A 17,741-nucleotide genomic window follows, 5' to 3' on the forward strand; every position below is an offset into this window, starting at 1 on the left:
TAGATCGCACATACCTTAACTGTGTATGCTGCTCCACGCCTCCACGAGCTTCGGGAAACAGAGCGCAAAATTGTCATTATGGTCTTGGATTAACTGTGAAACATGCTTTGCCTTTCTTCTCAAATGTGTTTTCATAAATCTTACGCTGTCCGCTGCAGCTCAGTCGTCTAACTTCTGAAATTTACCAGGATGCGCATTTTTTCCTTGATGCAGGAACTGATCCACGCTCATGAGAGAGAGAGAGAGAGAGAGAGAGAATTTAGAATTTTCAAAAAACCTTTATTACAAATTAAAACATTTTCATAACCTCAAATCAGAAAAAACAAAGGGGAAATATATATATATATATATATATATAGTAACGGAAATAACAAAAAATAAGCCAACATAGGAGCAAAGACCAAATCATCTTCAATAACCAGACACAGAGCTCCTCCATAATACCAAATCAATTCAAAAGAAAGAAGATCATTCATTGCTTTTAAGTATCTAAAACCAATAAGGATTCTAGATTTAACTTATTTTAAAAACTGCTAATATATCATGGCTTCCAGGTCTGTCAACGTTGCTGTGGTTTTTCGACAGCTGTAATATGAAGGGTAGAGTGAAAAAAAAATTTTTAAGTGTTTTGAACATCCCAATCTGTTCGTTTACTTAGTATTTTATTCATGTTTTCGAGTTAAAAATAATTCTTAAATCAAGATACATTTACTTAATAAGCAAAGTGGCTTAGAATTTAAGTCTTGTTTACTGAAATAAATTCTAAAATGTAATAGGTTAAGGCTTAAAACAAGTAAAAATATCTGCCAGTGGGGTAAGAAAAATAAACCTAAATTGAGTTTATTATTGAATTAAGTTGAAACTAGAATTAAGTTTATTTTTCTTACCCCGCTGGCAGATATTTTTTACTTGTTTTAAATATAAACCTGTTGATTTTTATAATTTATTTCAATTATTACAAAGTATACGATCTGATTTTTTAATCGCGGTGTTTGTTTTATTCCTCGTTTCTTTTCCGTGCATTTGCTTTATTTATTTATTTTTGCTTGTTGCATTTAAATGCACGTTTGATTTGTTGCCACATTATTCTGTGTTAATGTATTTTTTAACATGTTTATAAACAAAAAGTGCGTTATTATAATTAATTATATGGCTGTGAATTCCCAGCAAACACAAAACGCTTTTATAACAATTTTCTATTACAATACATAATATCTTAAGCCACTTTGCTTACCAAGTAAATGTATCTCCATTTAAGAATTGTCAGATATTCACAAGAAAACAAGACAAAAACAGTAAGTAAGATATTCATTTACTTTTTTCTTTCAAACATGAATTTACAGACGGCTGAAAATTTTAAATAAAATAACTAGACATACCTATCTGGGTCTGCTCCCGTTTGCTGTGATGACGGGGACTTAGTCCAAAGCACATTTTGAGGAATACTTACACATTTTACTTCTTATTTCTTTGGAATTAATTATTATTTATTTTCAATTACAAAGTATGCGATCTGATTTTTTTTAATCGCGGTGTTTGTTTTATTCCTCGTTTCTTTTCCATGCATTTGCTTTATTTATTTATTTTCTGCTTGTTGCATTTAAATGCACGTTTGATTTGTTGCCACATTATTCTGTGTTAATGTATTTTTTAACATGTTTATCAACAAAAAGTGCGTTATTATAATTAATTATATAGCTGTGAAATATATACAAGAATTCCCAGCAAAAACAAAACGTTTTTATAACAATTTTCTATTACAATACATAATATCTTAAGCCACTTTGCTTACCAAGTAAATGTATCTCCATTTAAGAATTGTCAGATATTCACTAGAAAACAAGACAAAAACAGTAAGTAAGATATTCATTTACTTTTTTCTTTCAAACATGAATTTACAGACGGCTGGGAATTTTTAATAAAATAACTAGACATACCTATTCGGGTCTGCTCCCGTTTGCTGTGATGACGGGGGACTTAGTCCAAAGCACATTTTGAGGAATACTTACACATTTTACTTCTTATTTCTTTGAAATTAATTATTATTTATTTTCAATTACAAAGTATGCGATCTGATTTTTTTAATCGCGGTGTGTGTTTTATTCCTCGTTTCTTTAACTCACACAACATTCTACCAAAAAACAGCAGATCATTTTCTACTAGATAACTCCATACACTATGGATTAAAAATGTCCCGAACCTGATAAAACCCAGGTAAAAAGCAAATACAAATAAACCATTTTGATTTAGCAAAAGTTTACAAATAAATGCACTCCCTGCACACAACAAGCACGTCTAGTTACCATTCATTTTTTGCGTGATTTAAGTTTCGTCGCATACATTTTGGAAGGCACACGATAAAAACAAAATAAGGCTTTTAATGTATGCAGACTTCATCCTCCGTTGAGCGCTTATCAATCATAATAAACGCTGTTAACTCTTCTCATTGAATGGTCTAAATCCAATGCTGGTAAAGAAATCAAATGTGCATTTCAACGCAACAAGCAAGCCGTAAAGCAATGGATGCAGGCAAACAAACGAGGAATAGCACATACACCACGATTAGATCATCGGGTCTCATACTTTGGAATTAATAAGAAATAATTATTCAGTCTAAAGAAATAAGAAGTAAAATGTCTAAGTATTTCTCCAATTGTGCAGACTCATTACAATAAACGGGAGCAGACACGAATAGTTATGTATGTCTCGTTATTTTATTTAAAATTGACAGCTGTCTAACATATGATATATTTTGATAATACGAAATGCTAAAAAAATAATATAACACCAATCGACAATATATGTTATTGTTATTTTTACAAGTAAATTCATGTGTAGGAGAAAACAAAGCAGCTGTCAGTCCATACTATATTGAGTGGCCATCGTAGTGGTGCAACCTGAACGATGTTTTCCCTACTTCCGGTCAAAGGCGCCATTTTGTGAAATAGGCATATAGGTGACGCTGGAGCACGCGGCCATTGTCTCTGTTCAACAAAACAAGTGTATATATACACATACGCATATTTTTCCTCAATCAATCACCGAATACAAGGTGCAATTCGATGCCAACCGGCCCTTCTCTCTGGTTTCATGTTTGTAAGGAAAATTAAGGGGGAAATTACGATAGCATTTCAGCCAAACATTCATTCGTGCCACGCTGCTTTTCTTTGAACGAAAAAAAAAACCCTCTGCTCCCCCTACACAATTTCTTCTCCTGTTATTTTATGCTTAAAACAAGCAAATAAATCTGCCTACAGGGTAAGAAAAAATTCGTTAACTTTTCCCATAAACACTTAATTCAAGAAAAATTGTCCCACCCCACTGGCCATTTTTTATCCACAATACACATTCGATGTCTGCACGCACCATTGTCTTTGTTCAACGCAAACAATTCTGTTGCGTTTTTCTTTGAACGAAGTGCTCCGCCTAGATAATTTGACCCATATTCACATGGGTTTGTTTCTCGTTTTTTCTTTGAGAACAATCTATATAGCGCTTTCCACAATCGTTTTGGTGTTAGCTTTACGTAAAATAGAAACACAGGAAAGTACTGAGCGATGGAGAAACCACGAAGCGGAACATATTATGACCACGGATTGGCAAACAAACTGGCAACCACGCACAAAAGAAGCAAACTCTGGTTTTAAACTCACCTTATTTGTCCCCGGAAAGCGCCAGAGTCGATGCACGGAGTGGACGGAGCAAGCCTCGCTTCCATAGCCGAAGGTCAAAAATCCATTCAAACGTGTAGTCCCCGGTGTCCACTCGATTTTACCCAAAAAGCCGAGGAGCGATACCGCAATGGCATCCGGAGAAGGCGCTGGCTGTCGGGATGGAGGTTAGCGGGTCAGAGATCCGGCACTGAAGGTCTGCGTTCATTACTCACCGTGTGCATTTCACTCTATACTTGTAAAAAAACCATACAAATACATACAGAAACAGTTATCACTCATACAAAAAGAAACACGAAGGTAAAGCTTCAGTTAATTTGCTCGCTGAATGCTTTTTGCATGCACATACAAAACTGAACAAAACTGATATACTGAACAAAATAGGCCCCAAAATTGAGGAACACCAGTTGTTTAGTTAAACTGATTGAATAGCACTTTGCTTTCTATTTGTTAAATATGAAATGAGACAATAAATTACAAATTACATTTCAATGCCTGCAGCGTGTTCATGTCCACACCACAAATAAAACCGTGTGACCCTTTTTTTTGGTTTAAAGATTGAAAGTTTCGAACCTACGCAACACTCTAAAGACAAATGCTCCTAAATAGTACCAAATAAGGGTTCTTCAGCTTGTAACCATAGCAGAACCCGTTTTTTGGGTACTATATAGAACCTTTTTATACGGTTCTATAAAGAATCTTGCCTTGAAAAATGCTCACCTCAGTGGTGCTATAAAGAACGATTAATTTATCAGCTGTCAGGAGTGACATTTTTGTTATTTATCCACTTTCTAATGTATAGCACTTGATAAGGATTAACAGTTTAAAAACAGAAATGCAAGACATCAGAAAATACATTTATTTTTTACTTTCATAACATGAGAGGTGTCATACAATAACAAATATGTGCTTTAAAATCACATTCCTAAGTTAAAAATATACATAAAAATAGATATATGGATCATTACACAAATCACTACTCAAAGGAAATATGTTAAATAACTGCTTCAATATTAATTAACAATAACGTTTGGCCAAGGCAGTCCTTGTAAATAGACATATAAATAGACAAATAAAATCATGACATATATGCCATAGAGCCTGAGATAGAGAAAAATAATAAGGAATTCTGCTTTTACTACCATCTCAGAAATATTGCCAGAATTGGAGGTTTTGTCTCAAGACAGGACTTAGAGAAACTTGTTCATGCTTTCATCACCAGCAGGGCCGATTATTGCAATGGACAATGGATTAAAAAAGTACTGTTACTTGTTTAAAAACCACTTCATGGCTACAGGCCGAAATACATGACAGATATGCTAATCGAATATGAAACCGATTACTCGGAGCAATAGGATCAGGTCATTTAGAAAAAACAGGGGTTCACTCAAAACAAGGTGCATCAGCATTTAGTTATTATCAGCTTTCAGAAGAGATCAGATGTGCTTCAACAGTAGACACTTTTAAATCTAGATTAAAAACACATCAGTTTAACTTTGCATTTACTGAATGATTTAAAACAGTACGAATAAAACAGTACAAAAGAATAAAACAGTATGAACCTTACCTGTTATAAAGGGAATGAAGCTTACGGTATGGTGCTTACCTGCAGAAATAAATAAAGTACAATAAGAACACACAGAACTTCAATTTTCAAAATTATTTTAACAATAAATGATGATTATTTTACTGGTTTACCTGTTTGCGATTACCACAGAATCCCGTCACCTGGCTGCGGTCTTCATTTGGTGAACGGTTCTTCACTCATAATTGACCTATACAAGAAATAGAGAAGAATAATAAGCAATTCTGCTTTTACATGTAGATGTGTGCCCCAAGAACACAGACACACCGGCTCCAAAAAGTTTAAAAAGTACACATTTCTGTTATTTTAATGTGGCAAATGTGTCAGCTTTAAAAGAAGCATACATTACCTTTTAAAGAGGATGCGCACTGCGTGAAATACCTTTACTCCCAGCATAAGCAAGCAATTTTCAAAATGCTTTTAAAAGTAATGGTGATTATCTTACTTGTTTAACTGTTTGTGATTACCATGGAATCATGTCACCATCATTTTTAAGCTTGTAAAGCAAATAATGAAACATTGACTTAGTAGGAAAAAATATTTTGGAAGTATCGTGATAAATGATGAAGAAAATATTTTGCAAAGTGATGGTTAGCACACGGTTGATGGTACCTAATAAATTCCATCATATTTTTTTTATTCCTACTATGGAAGTCAATGGTGACTATCTGCTGTGGGTTTACCATCATTCCTCAAAATACCTTCTTTTGTGTTACTCAGAAAAAAACTAATCCTCGTGTTGTTGTAAGCCTGTATGCATGAGTAAATGATGACAGAATTATCATCATAAATTGAAATATCCCTTTAAACTGTATTTCCCCCCCTTAAACCTAAACTTATTTTCTTACGGCAAGTCATTTAGGTAATCAAGAAAATACTTTACCCGTTGTCTTTGTGAGTTAAACAAATACAGCTACGCTTCCAGGTCTGTCGACGTTGCTGTGGTTTTTCGACAGCTGTATTATGAAGGGTAGCGAATGAATGAATACATTGCAAAAAATCATTTCTTACTTGTTATTTCGAACTGTTTTCACTGTACAAATATCTAGAAAGTCTTAAAATAAGATGCATTTTTTGATGAGCAAAATGCCCTAAGGAAATAAGCCTAGCCTTTAGGGAGAAAAAAACTCAAAATTTAAGCGAATTTGGGCTTAAAACAAGCAAATAAATCTGCCAAAGGGGTAAGAAACAAATCTAGATATAAACACTTAATTCAAGAAAAATTGTCGTAGCCCATTGGCAGATTTGTTGGCTTGTTTAATGTACATGCATGTACAATATTTCAATTTGTCTTGTATTTATTAGCATTTTGTATTGCCCAACGCTGTCTATGTTGTTTAACTGTTGTCATTTTCTTATAAAAGCCTTTATAATTTATTAGTTTGGATGATTGCCATTCCCGAGAACCTCTTATATTGGAAATAAAAGAATCATCTAAGCATTATTTTGTTGACTGTCTCTTAGACATGTAGCCGTTTGATTGTGGTTCTATTTAATGGCTAGTCTATTCTTTTGGAATGGTCAAACGTCTATTAGATTTTCACTGACAGCCCAAATTAAGCCTTGTTTTAGCCTAGACACATATTCGCTGTCTATTAGAAATTATGTAGTCGTTGAATAGCCGCTTTTTTGATGACTAATGTATTCTTGGGCCGTGGTTAGACGTCTCTTGGATTTTACGTAAAACGACAAAAGAATCTATTTTTAACACATAGGTCAGGGGAGAGCGCGAACGCAGTCCCCCACTTTTAGAAATTTTGCAGTCGAGATTCCCACATTTGGGGAATTCGCAAAGGGTCAGCACAACCGGAGTGCAATGGCTGAGCCTCGCCCTGGGTGAACCACCTTCATGATCATGGTGTCTCCCCTGCCAGGTAAGTATGAGCGACACCCTTTGAGGCCAGACGGCCGCATCTTCCTGTGACCGATCACATCAACGGCGCCCCCGAAGGCCGTCCGACTAACATTTCATTACTGTGTGTGACCAGGTGGAAAGCGCACGAAGCCACGTCTGAGACCAAACATTCTTCGAGATCTACCCTATTTTTATTCCGTTTCCAGCCCGGTTGAACCGTGTAGAGTGAAATATGTGAAACAATTTAAATCAAATGGATTTAAATTGCGCATTCAAATATATGGTTTCGTTATTACAAAGTAACTTTACGTGGAATAGAAACAAAGAAATGTACAGAGCAATCAAGAAACAACGAAAGCATAGCAATTTTAGAACGTGGATAAATAAAAACACAGGGCTCAATGACTTACCCGTTGTCGTTGTGAGTTAAACAAGTACAGCTATGCTTCCAGGTCTGTCGACGTTGCTGTGGATTTTCGACAGCTGTAGTATGAAGGGTAGTGAAAAAAGTTTTCAGGTGTTTTTAACATTCCAATCGGCCTCTTTCGCTTTTGTTGCACCTTCAGCTGTGTCGAGGATGTTTAATTCGTCCTCGGATCACCACCACAAACTTGTAAAGAAAATAATTAAATACATTACAAAAACATTTCTTTATCAGCGTGTTCATTTCCACGCAAGCTTTTCGTTAAACCAATAAAGCCAACGAAAACACAGCAATTTAAAGAAACACACGTATTAGAAAAAACACCGTCATTCACGCACAAAAGAAGCAAATTCTTTTTTTGTATTTGACTTATTTGTCCCCGAGAAGGGGAGCGCACCATTCATGGAAACACTGCAATACCATGTTGATGCATGGAGTGGAAGGAGCAAGCTCCGCTTCCATTTCCGAAGGTCAAAAATCCATTTAACATATAGTCTCCGGATAGGAGACGTATCAGACATTAAACTGATAAGAACAGATACTACACTTGATCTTAGCCAAAAGGCCGAGAAGCGATACCGGAATAGACGCAGCCAAAGGGGGAGCCGGCGAAGGCGCTGGCTTTTGGGGTGGAGGCTAGCGGGCATTTAACTCTATACGTTACAGAGGTAGAACGTTGAGCTAGCAGATCAGAAGTTCATGTTTTCTAAACCCATGCAGAAAACACACACAAACTGTTGGGAAAAAGCAGTCATCGCTTAACCAAACAGAAACATGAAGTAAAGCTTCAGTTAATTTGCTTGCAGCTTGCAGATCCAATACGTCGATCGTAAAGGTAATGCCGGTAGATCGCACATACCTTAACTGTGTATGCTGCTCCACGCCTCCACGAGCTTCGGGAAACAGAGCGCAAAATTGTCATTATGGTCTTGGATTAACTGTGAAACATGCTTTGCCTTTCTTCTCAAATGTGTTTTCATAAATCTTACGCTGTCCGCTGCAGCTCAGTCGTCTAACTTCTGAAATTTACCAGGATGCGCATTTTTTCCTTGATGCAGGAACTGATCCACGCTCATGAGAGAGAGAGAGAGAGAGAGAGAGAATTTAGAATTTTCAAAAAACCTTTATTACAAATTAAAACATTTTCATAACCTCAAATCAGAAAAAACAAAGGGGAAATATATATATATATATATATATATATAGTAACGGAAATAACAAAAAATAAGCCAACATAGGAGCAAAGACCAAATCATCTTCAATAACCAGACACAGAGCTCCTCCATAATACCAAATCAATTCAAAAGAAAGAAGATCATTCATTGCTTTTAAGTATCTAAAACCAATAAGGATTCTAGATTTAACTTATTTTAAAAACTGCTAATATATCATGGCTTCCAGGTCTGTCAACGTTGCTGTGGTTTTTCGACAGCTGTAATATGAAGGGTAGAGTGAAAAAAAATTTTTTAAGTGTTTTGAACATCCCAATCTGTTCGTTTACTTAGTATTTTATTCATGTTTTCGAGTTAAAAATAATTCTTAAATCAAGATACATTTACTTAATAAGCAAAGTGGCTTAGAATTTAAGTCTTGTTTACTGAAATAAATTCTAAAATGTAATAGGTTAAGGCTTAAAACAAGTAAAAATATCTGCCAGTGGGGTAAGAAAAATAAACCTAAATTGAGTTTATTATTGAATTAAGTTGAAACTAGAATTAAGTTTATTTTTCTTACCCCGCTGGCAGATATTTTTTACTTGTTTTAAATATAAACCTGTTGATTTTTATAATTTATTTCAATTATTACAAAGTATACGATCTGATTTTTTAATCGCGGTGTTTGTTTTATTCCTCGTTTCTTTTCCGTGCATTTGCTTTATTTATTTATTTTTGCTTGTTGCATTTAAATGCACGTTTGATTTGTTGCCACATTATTCTGTGTTAATGTATTTTTTAACATGTTTATAAACAAAAAGTGCGTTATTATAATTAATTATATGGCTGTGAATTCCCAGCAAACACAAAACGCTTTTATAACAATTTTCTATTACAATACATAATATCTTAAGCCACTTTGCTTACCAAGTAAATGTATCTCCATTTAAGAATTGTCAGATATTCACAAGAAAACAAGACAAAAACAGTAAGTAAGATATTCATTTACTTTTTTCTTTCAAACATGAATTTACAGACGGCTGAAAATTTTAAATAAAATAACTAGACATACCTATCTGGGTCTGCTCCCGTTTGCTGTGATGACGGGGACTTAGTCCAAAGCACATTTTGAGGAATACTTACACATTTTACTTCTTATTTCTTTGGAATTAATTATTATTTATTTTCAATTACAAAGTATGCGATCTGATTTTTTTTAATCGCGGTGTTTGTTTTATTCCTCGTTTCTTTTCCATGCATTTGCTTTATTTATTTATTTTCTGCTTGTTGCATTTAAATGCACGTTTGATTTGTTGCCACATTATTCTGTGTTAATGTATTTTTTAACATGTTTATCAACAAAAAGTGCGTTATTATAATTAATTATATAGCTGTGAAATATATACAAGAATTCCCAGCAAAAACAAAACGTTTTTATAACAATTTTCTATTACAATACATAATATCTTAAGCCACTTTGCTTACCAAGTAAATGTATCTCCATTTAAGAATTGTCAGATATTCACTAGAAAACAAGACAAAAACAGTAAGTAAGATATTCATTTACTTTTTTCTTTCAAACATGAATTTACAGACGGCTGGGAATTTTTAATAAAATAACTAGACATACCTATTCGGGTCTGCTCCCGTTTGCTGTGATGACGGGGGACTTAGTCCAAAGCACATTTTGAGGAATACTTACACATTTTACTTCTTATTTCTTTGAAATTAATTATTATTTATTTTCAATTACAAAGTATGCGATCTGATTTTTTTAATCGCGGTGTGTGTTTTATTCCTCGTTTCTTTAACTCACACAACATTCTACCAAAAAACAGCAGATCATTTTCTACTAGATAACTCCATACACTATGGATTAAAAATGTCCCGAACCTGATAAAACCCAGGTAAAAAGAAAATACAAATAAACCATTTTGATTTAGCAAAAGTTTACAAATAAATGCACTCCCTGCACACAACAAGCACGTCTAGTTACCATTCATTTTTTGCGTGATTTAAGTTTCGTCGCATACATTTTGGAAGGCACACGATAAAAACAAAATAAGGCTTTTAATGTATGCAGACTTCATCCTCCGTTGAGGGCTTATCAATCATAATAAACGCTGTTAACTCTTCTCATTGAATGGTCTAAATCCAATGCTGGTAAAGAAATCAAATGTGCATTTCAACGCAACAAGCAAGCCGTAAAGCAATGGATGCAGGCAAACAAACGAGGAATAGCACATACACCACGATTAGATCATCGGGTCTCATACTTTGGAATTAATAAGAAATAATTATTCAGTCTAAAGAAATAAGAAGTAAAATGTCTAAGTATTTCTCCAATTGTGCAGACTCATTACAATAAACGGGAGCAGACACGAATAGTTATGTATGTCTCGTTATTTTATTTAAAATTGACAGCTGTCTAACATATGATATATTTTGATAATACGAAATGCTAAAAAAATAATATAACACCAATCGACAATATATGTTATTGTTATTTTTACAAGTAAATTCATGTGTAGGAGAAAACAAAGCAGCTGTCAGTCCATACTATATTGAGTGGCCATCGTAGTGGTGCAACCTGAACGATGTTTTCCCTACTTCCGGTCAAAGGCGCCATTTTGTGAAATAGGCATATAGGTGACGCTGGAGCACGCGGCCATTGTCTCTGTTCAACAAAACAAGTGTATATATACACATACGCATATTTTTCCTCAATCAATCACCGAATACAAGGTGCAATTCGATGCCAACCGGCCCTTCTCTCTGGTTTCATGTTTGTAAGGAAAATTAAGGGGGAAATTACGATAGCATTTCAGCCAAACATTCATTCGTGCCACGCTGCTTTTCTTTGAACGAAAAAAAAAACCCTCTGCTCCCCCTACACAATTTCTTCTCCTGTTATTTTATGCTTAAAACAAGCAAATAAATCTGCCTACAGGGTAAGAAAAAATTCGTTAACTTTTCCCATAAACACTTAATTCAAGAAAAATTGTCCCACCCCACTGGCCATTTTTTATCCACAATACACATTCGATGTCTGCACGCACCATTGTCTTTGTTCAACGCAAACAATTCTGTTGCGTTTTTCTTTGAACGAAGTGCTCCGCCTAGATAATTTGACCCATATTCACATGGGTTTGTTTCTCGTTTTTTCTTTGAGAACAATCTATATAGCGCTTTCCACAATCGTTTTGGTGTTAGCTTTACGTAAAATAGAAACACAGGAAAGTACTGAGCGATGGAGAAACCACGAAGCGGAACATATTATGACCACGGATTGGCAAACAAACTGGCAACCACGCACAAAAGAAGCAAACTCTGGTTTTAAACTCACCTTATTTGTCCCCGGAAAGCGCCAGAGTCGATGCACGGAGTGGACGGAGCAAGCCTCGCTTCCATAGCCGAAGGTCAAAAATCCATTCAAACGTGTAGTCCCCGGTGTCCACTCGATTTTACCCAAAAAGCCGAGGAGCGATACCGCAATGGCATCCGGAGAAGGCGCTGGCTGTCGGGATGGAGGTTAGCGGGTCAGAGATCCGGCACTGAAGGTCTGCGTTCATTACTCACCGTGTGCATTTCACTCTATACTTGTAAAAAAACCATACAAATACATACAGAAACAGTTATCACTCATACAAAAAGAAACACGAAGGTAAAGCTTCAGTTAATTTGCTCGCTGAATGCTTTTTGCATGCACATACAAAACTGAACAAAACTGATATACTGAACAAAATAGGCCCCAAAATTGAGGAACACCAGTTGTTTAGTTAAACTGATTGAATAGCACTTTGCTTTCTATTTGTTAAATATGAAATGAGACAATAAATTACAAATTACATTTCAATGCCTGCAGCGTGTTCATGTCCACACCACAAATAAAACCGTGTGACCCTTTTTTTTGGTTTAAAGATTGAAAGTTTCGAACCTACGCAACACTCTAAAGACAAATGCTCCTAAATAGTACCAAATAAGGGTTCTTCAGCTTGTAACCATAGCAGAACCCGTTTTTTGGGTACTATATAGAACCTTTTTATACGGTTCTATAAAGAATCTTGCCTTGAAAAATGCTCACCTCAGTGGTGCTATAAAGAACGATTAATTTATCAGCTGTCAGGAGTGACATTTTTGTTATTTATCCACTTTCTAATGTATAGCACTTGATAAGGATTAACAGTTTAAAAACAGAAATGCAAGACATCAGAAAATACATTTATTTTTTACTTTCATAACATGAGAGGTGTCATACAATAACAAATATGTGCTTTAAAATCACATTCCTAAGTTAAAAATATACATAAAAATAGATATATGGATCATTACACAAATCACTACTCAAAGGAAATATGTTAAATAACTGCTTCAATATTAATTAACAATAACGTTTGGCCAAGGCAGTCCTTGTAAATAGACATATAAATAGACAAATAAAATCATGACATATATGCCATAGAGCCTGAGATAGAGAAAAATAATAAGGAATTCTGCTTTTACTACCATCTCAGAAATATTGCCAGAATTGGAGGTTTTGTCTCAAGACAGGACTTAGAGAAACTTGTTCATGCTTTCATCACCAGCAGGGCCGATTATTGCAATGGACAATGGATTAAAAAAGTACTGTTACTTGTTTAAAAACCACTTCATGGCTACAGGCCGAAATACATGACAGATATGCTAATCGAATATGAAACCGATTACTCGGAGCAATAGGATCAGGTCATTTAGAAAAAACAGGGGTTCACTCAAAACAAGGTGCATCAGCATTTAGTTATTATCAGCTTTCAGAAGAGATCAGATGTGCTTCAACAGTAGACACTTTTAAATCTAGATTAAAAACACATCAGTTTAACTTTGCATTTACTGAATGATTTAAAACAGTACGAATAAAACAGTACAAAAGAATAAAACAGTATGAACCTTACCTGTTATAAAGGGAATGAAGCTTACGGTATGGTGCTTACCTGCAGAAATAAATAAAGTACAATAAGAACACACAGAACTTCAATTTTCAAAATTATTTTAACAATAAATGATGATTATTTTACTGGTTTACCTGTTTGCGATTACCACAGAATCCCGTCACCTGGCTGCGGTCTTCATTTGGTGAACGGTTCTTCACTCATAATTGACCTATACAAGAAATAGAGAAGAATAATAAGCAATTCTGCTTTTACATGTAGATGTGTGCCCCAAGAACACAGACACACCGGCTCCAAAAAGTTTAAAAAGTACACATTTCTGTTATTTTAATGTGGCAAATGTGTCAGCTTTAAAAGAAGCATACATTACCTTTTAAAGAGGATGCGCACTGCGTGAAATACCTTTACTCCCAGCATAAGCAAGCAATTTTCAAAATGCTTTTAAAAGTAATGGTGATTATCTTACTTGTTTAACTGTTTGTGATTACCATGGAATCATGTCACCATCATTTTTAAGCTTGTAAAGCAAATAATGAAACATTGACTTAGTAGGAAAAAATATTTTGGAAGTATCGTGATAAATGATGAAGAAAATATTTTGCAAAGTGATGGTTAGCACACGGTTGATGGTACCTAATAAATTCCATCATATTTTTTTTATTCCTACTATGGAAGTCAATGGTGACTATCTGCTGTGGGTTTACCATCATTCCTCAAAATACCTTCTTTTGTGTTACTCAGAAAAAAACTAATCCTCGTGTTGTTGTAAGCCTGTATGCATGAGTAAATGATGACAGAATTATCATCATAAATTGAAATATCCCTTTAAACTGTATTTCCCCCCCTTAAACCTAAACTTATTTTCTTACGGCAAGTCATTTAGGTAATCAAGAAAATACTTTACCCGTTGTCTTTGTGAGTTAAACAAATACAGCTACGCTTCCAGGTCTGTCGACGTTGCTGTGGTTTTTCGACAGCTGTATTATGAAGGGTAGCGAATGAATGAATACATTGCAAAAAATCATTTCTTACTTGTTATTTCGAACTGTTTTCACTGTACAAATATCTAGAAAGTCTTAAAATAAGATGCATTTTTTGATGAGCAAAATGCCCTAAGGAAATAAGCCTAGCCTTTAGGGAGAAAAAAACTCAAAATTTAAGCGAATTTGGGCTTAAAACAAGCAAATAAATCTGCCAAAGGGGTAAGAAACAAATCTAGATATAAACACTTAATTCAAGAAAAATTGTCGTAGCCCATTGGCAGATTTGTTGGCTTGTTTAATGTACATGCATGTACAATATTTCAATTTGTCTTGTATTTATTAGCATTTTGTATTGCCCAACGCTGTCTATGTTGTTTAACTGTTGTCATTTTCTTATAAAAGCCTTTATAATTTATTAGTTTGGATGATTGCCATTCCCGAGAACCTCTTATATTGGAAATAAAAGAATCATCTAAGCATTATTTTGTTGACTGTCTCTTAGACATGTAGCCGTTTGATTGTGGTTCTATTTAATGGCTAGTCTATTCTTTTGGAATGGTCAAACGTCTATTAGATTTTCACTGACAGCCCAAATTAAGCCTTGTTTTAGCCTAGACACATATTCGCTGTCTATTAGAAATTATGTAGTCGTTGAATAGCCGCTTTTTTGATGACTAATGTATTCTTGGGCCGTGGTTAGACGTCTCTTGGATTTTACGTAAAACGACAAAAGAATCTATTTTTAACACATAGGTCAGGGGAGAGCGCGAACGCAGTCCCCCACTATCAGAAATTTTGCAGTCGAGATTCCCACATTTGGGGAATTCGCAAAGGGTCAGCACAACCGGAGTGCAATGGCTGAGCCTCGCCCTGGGTGAACCACCTTCATGATCATGGTGTCTCCCCTGCCAGGTAAGTATGAGCGACACCCTTTGAGGCCAGACGGCCGCATCTTCCTGTGACCGATCACATCAACGGCGCCCCCGAAGGCCGTCCGACTAACATTTCATTACTGTGTGTGACCAGGTGGAAAGCGCACGAAGCCACGTCTGAGACCAAACATTCTTCGAGATCTACCCTATTTTTATTCCGTTTCCAGCCCGGTTGAACCGTGTAGAGTGAAATATGTGAAACAATTTAAATCAAATGGATTTAAATTGCGCATTCAAATATATGGTTTCGTTATTACAAAGTAACTTTACGTGGAATAGAAACAAAGAAATGTACAGAGCAATCAAGAAACAACGAAAGCATAGCAATTTTAGAACGTGGATAAATAAAAACACAGGGCTCAATGACTTACCCGTTGTCGTTGTGAGTTAAACAAGTACAGCTATGCTTCCAGGTCTGTCGACGTTGCTGTGGATTTTCGACAGCTGTAGTTGCTGTGGATTTTCGACAGCTGTAGTATGAAGGGTAGTGAAAAAAGTTTTCAGGTGTTTTTAACATTCCAATCGGCCTCTTTCGCTTTTGTTGCACCTTCAGCTGTGTCGAGGATGTTTAATTCGTCCTCGGATCACCACCACAAACTTGTAAAGAAAATAATTAAATACATTACAAAAACATTTCTTTATCAGCGTGTTCATTTCCACGCAAGCTTTTCGTTAAACCAATAAAGCCAACGAAAACACAGCAATTTTAAAACACACGTATTAGAAAAAACACCGTCATTCACGCACAAAAGAAGCAAATTCTTTTTTTGTATTTGACTTATTTGTCCCCGAGAAGGGGAGCGCACCATTCATGGAAACACTGCAATACCATGTTGATGCATGGAGTGGAAGGAGCAAGCTCCGCTTCCATTTCCGAAGGTCAAAAATCCATTTAACATATAGTCTCCGGATAGGAGACGTATCAGACATTAAACTGATAAGAACAGATACTACACTTGATCTTAGCCAAAAGGCCGAGAAGCGATACCGGAATAGACGCAGCCAAAGGGGGAGCCGGCGAAGGCGCTGGCTTTTGGGGTGGAGGCTAGCGGGCATTTAACTCTATACGTTACAGAGGTAGAACGTTGAGCTAGCAGATCAGAAGTTCATGTTTTCTAAACCCATGCAGAAAACACACACAAACTGTTGGGAAAAAGCAGTCATCGCTTAACCAAACAGAAACATGAAGTAAAGCTTCAGTTAATTTGCTTGCAGCTTGCAGATCCAATACGTCGATCGTAAAGGTAATGCCGGTAGATCGCACATACCTTAACTGTGTATGCTGCTCCACGCCTCCACGAGCTTCGGGAAACAGAGCGCAAAATTGTCATTATGGTCTTGGATTAACTGTGAAACATGCTTTGCCTTTCTTCTCAAATGTGTTTTCATAAATCTTACGCTGTCCGCTGCAGCTCAGTCGTCTAACTTCTGAAATTTACCAGGATGCGCATTTTTTCCTTGATGCAGGAACTGATCCACGCTCATGAGAGAGAGAGAGAGAGAGAGAGAGAGAATTTAGAATTTTCAAAAAACCTTTATTACAAATTAAAACATTTTCATAACCTCAAATCAGACAAAACAAAGGGGAAATATATATATATATATATATATATATATATAGTAACGGAAATAACAAAAAATAAGCCAACATAGGAGCAAAGACCAAATCATCTTCAATAACCAGACACAGAGCTCCTCCATAATACCAAATCAATTCAAAAGAAAGAAGATCATTCATTGCTTTTAAGTATCTAAAACCAATAAGGATTCTAGATTTAACTTATTTTAAAAACTGCTAATATATCATGGCTTCCAGGTCTGTCAACGTTGCTGTGGTTTTTCGACAGCTGTAATATGAAGGGTAGAGTGAAAAAAAAATGTTTAAGTGTTTTGAACATCCCAATCTGTTCGTTTACTTAGTATTTTATTCATGTTTTCGAGTTAAAAAATAATTCTTAAATCAAGATACATTTACTTAATAAGCAAAGTGGCTTAGAATTTAAGTCTTGTTTACTGAAATAAATTCTAAAATGTAATAGGTTAAGGCTTAAAACAAGTAAAAATATCTGCCAGTGGGGTAAGAAAAATAAACCTAAATTGAGTTTATTATTGAATTAAGTTGAAACTAGAATTAAGTTTATTTTTCTTACCCCGCTGGCAGATATTTTTTACTTGTTTTAAATATAAACCTGTTGATTTTTATAATTTA

At 35.3% G+C, this 17,741-nt stretch overlaps 4 non-coding genes across 4 annotated transcripts; all 4 read right to left on the reverse strand.

Annotated features, from left to right (window-relative positions):
- Window positions 1-6,973: 6,973 nt before the first annotated feature.
- LOC135726990 (U1 spliceosomal RNA) lies at window positions 6,974-7,138 on the reverse strand. Its single transcript, XR_010525076.1, has one exon. It is a non-coding gene; the product is annotated as a U1 spliceosomal RNA (small nuclear RNA).
- A 783-nt stretch (window positions 7,139-7,921) lies between these two features.
- LOC135726997 (U2 spliceosomal RNA) lies at window positions 7,922-8,112 on the reverse strand. Its single transcript, XR_010525082.1, has one exon. It is a non-coding gene; the product is annotated as a U2 spliceosomal RNA (small nuclear RNA).
- A 7,243-nt stretch (window positions 8,113-15,355) lies between these two features.
- LOC135726958 (U1 spliceosomal RNA) lies at window positions 15,356-15,520 on the reverse strand. Its single transcript, XR_010525047.1, has one exon. It is a non-coding gene; the product is annotated as a U1 spliceosomal RNA (small nuclear RNA).
- An 807-nt stretch (window positions 15,521-16,327) lies between these two features.
- On the reverse strand, window positions 16,328-16,518 carry LOC135726999 (U2 spliceosomal RNA). The gene has a single exon (XR_010525084.1). It is a non-coding gene; the product is annotated as a U2 spliceosomal RNA (small nuclear RNA).
- Between the last annotated feature and the right edge of the window lie 1,223 nt (window positions 16,519-17,741).

This window comes from Paramisgurnus dabryanus, chromosome 9 (assembly GCF_030506205.2).
Source record: "Paramisgurnus dabryanus chromosome 9, PD_genome_1.1, whole genome shotgun sequence".
Lineage (NCBI taxonomy): Eukaryota > Metazoa > Chordata > Actinopteri > Cypriniformes > Cobitidae > Paramisgurnus > Paramisgurnus dabryanus.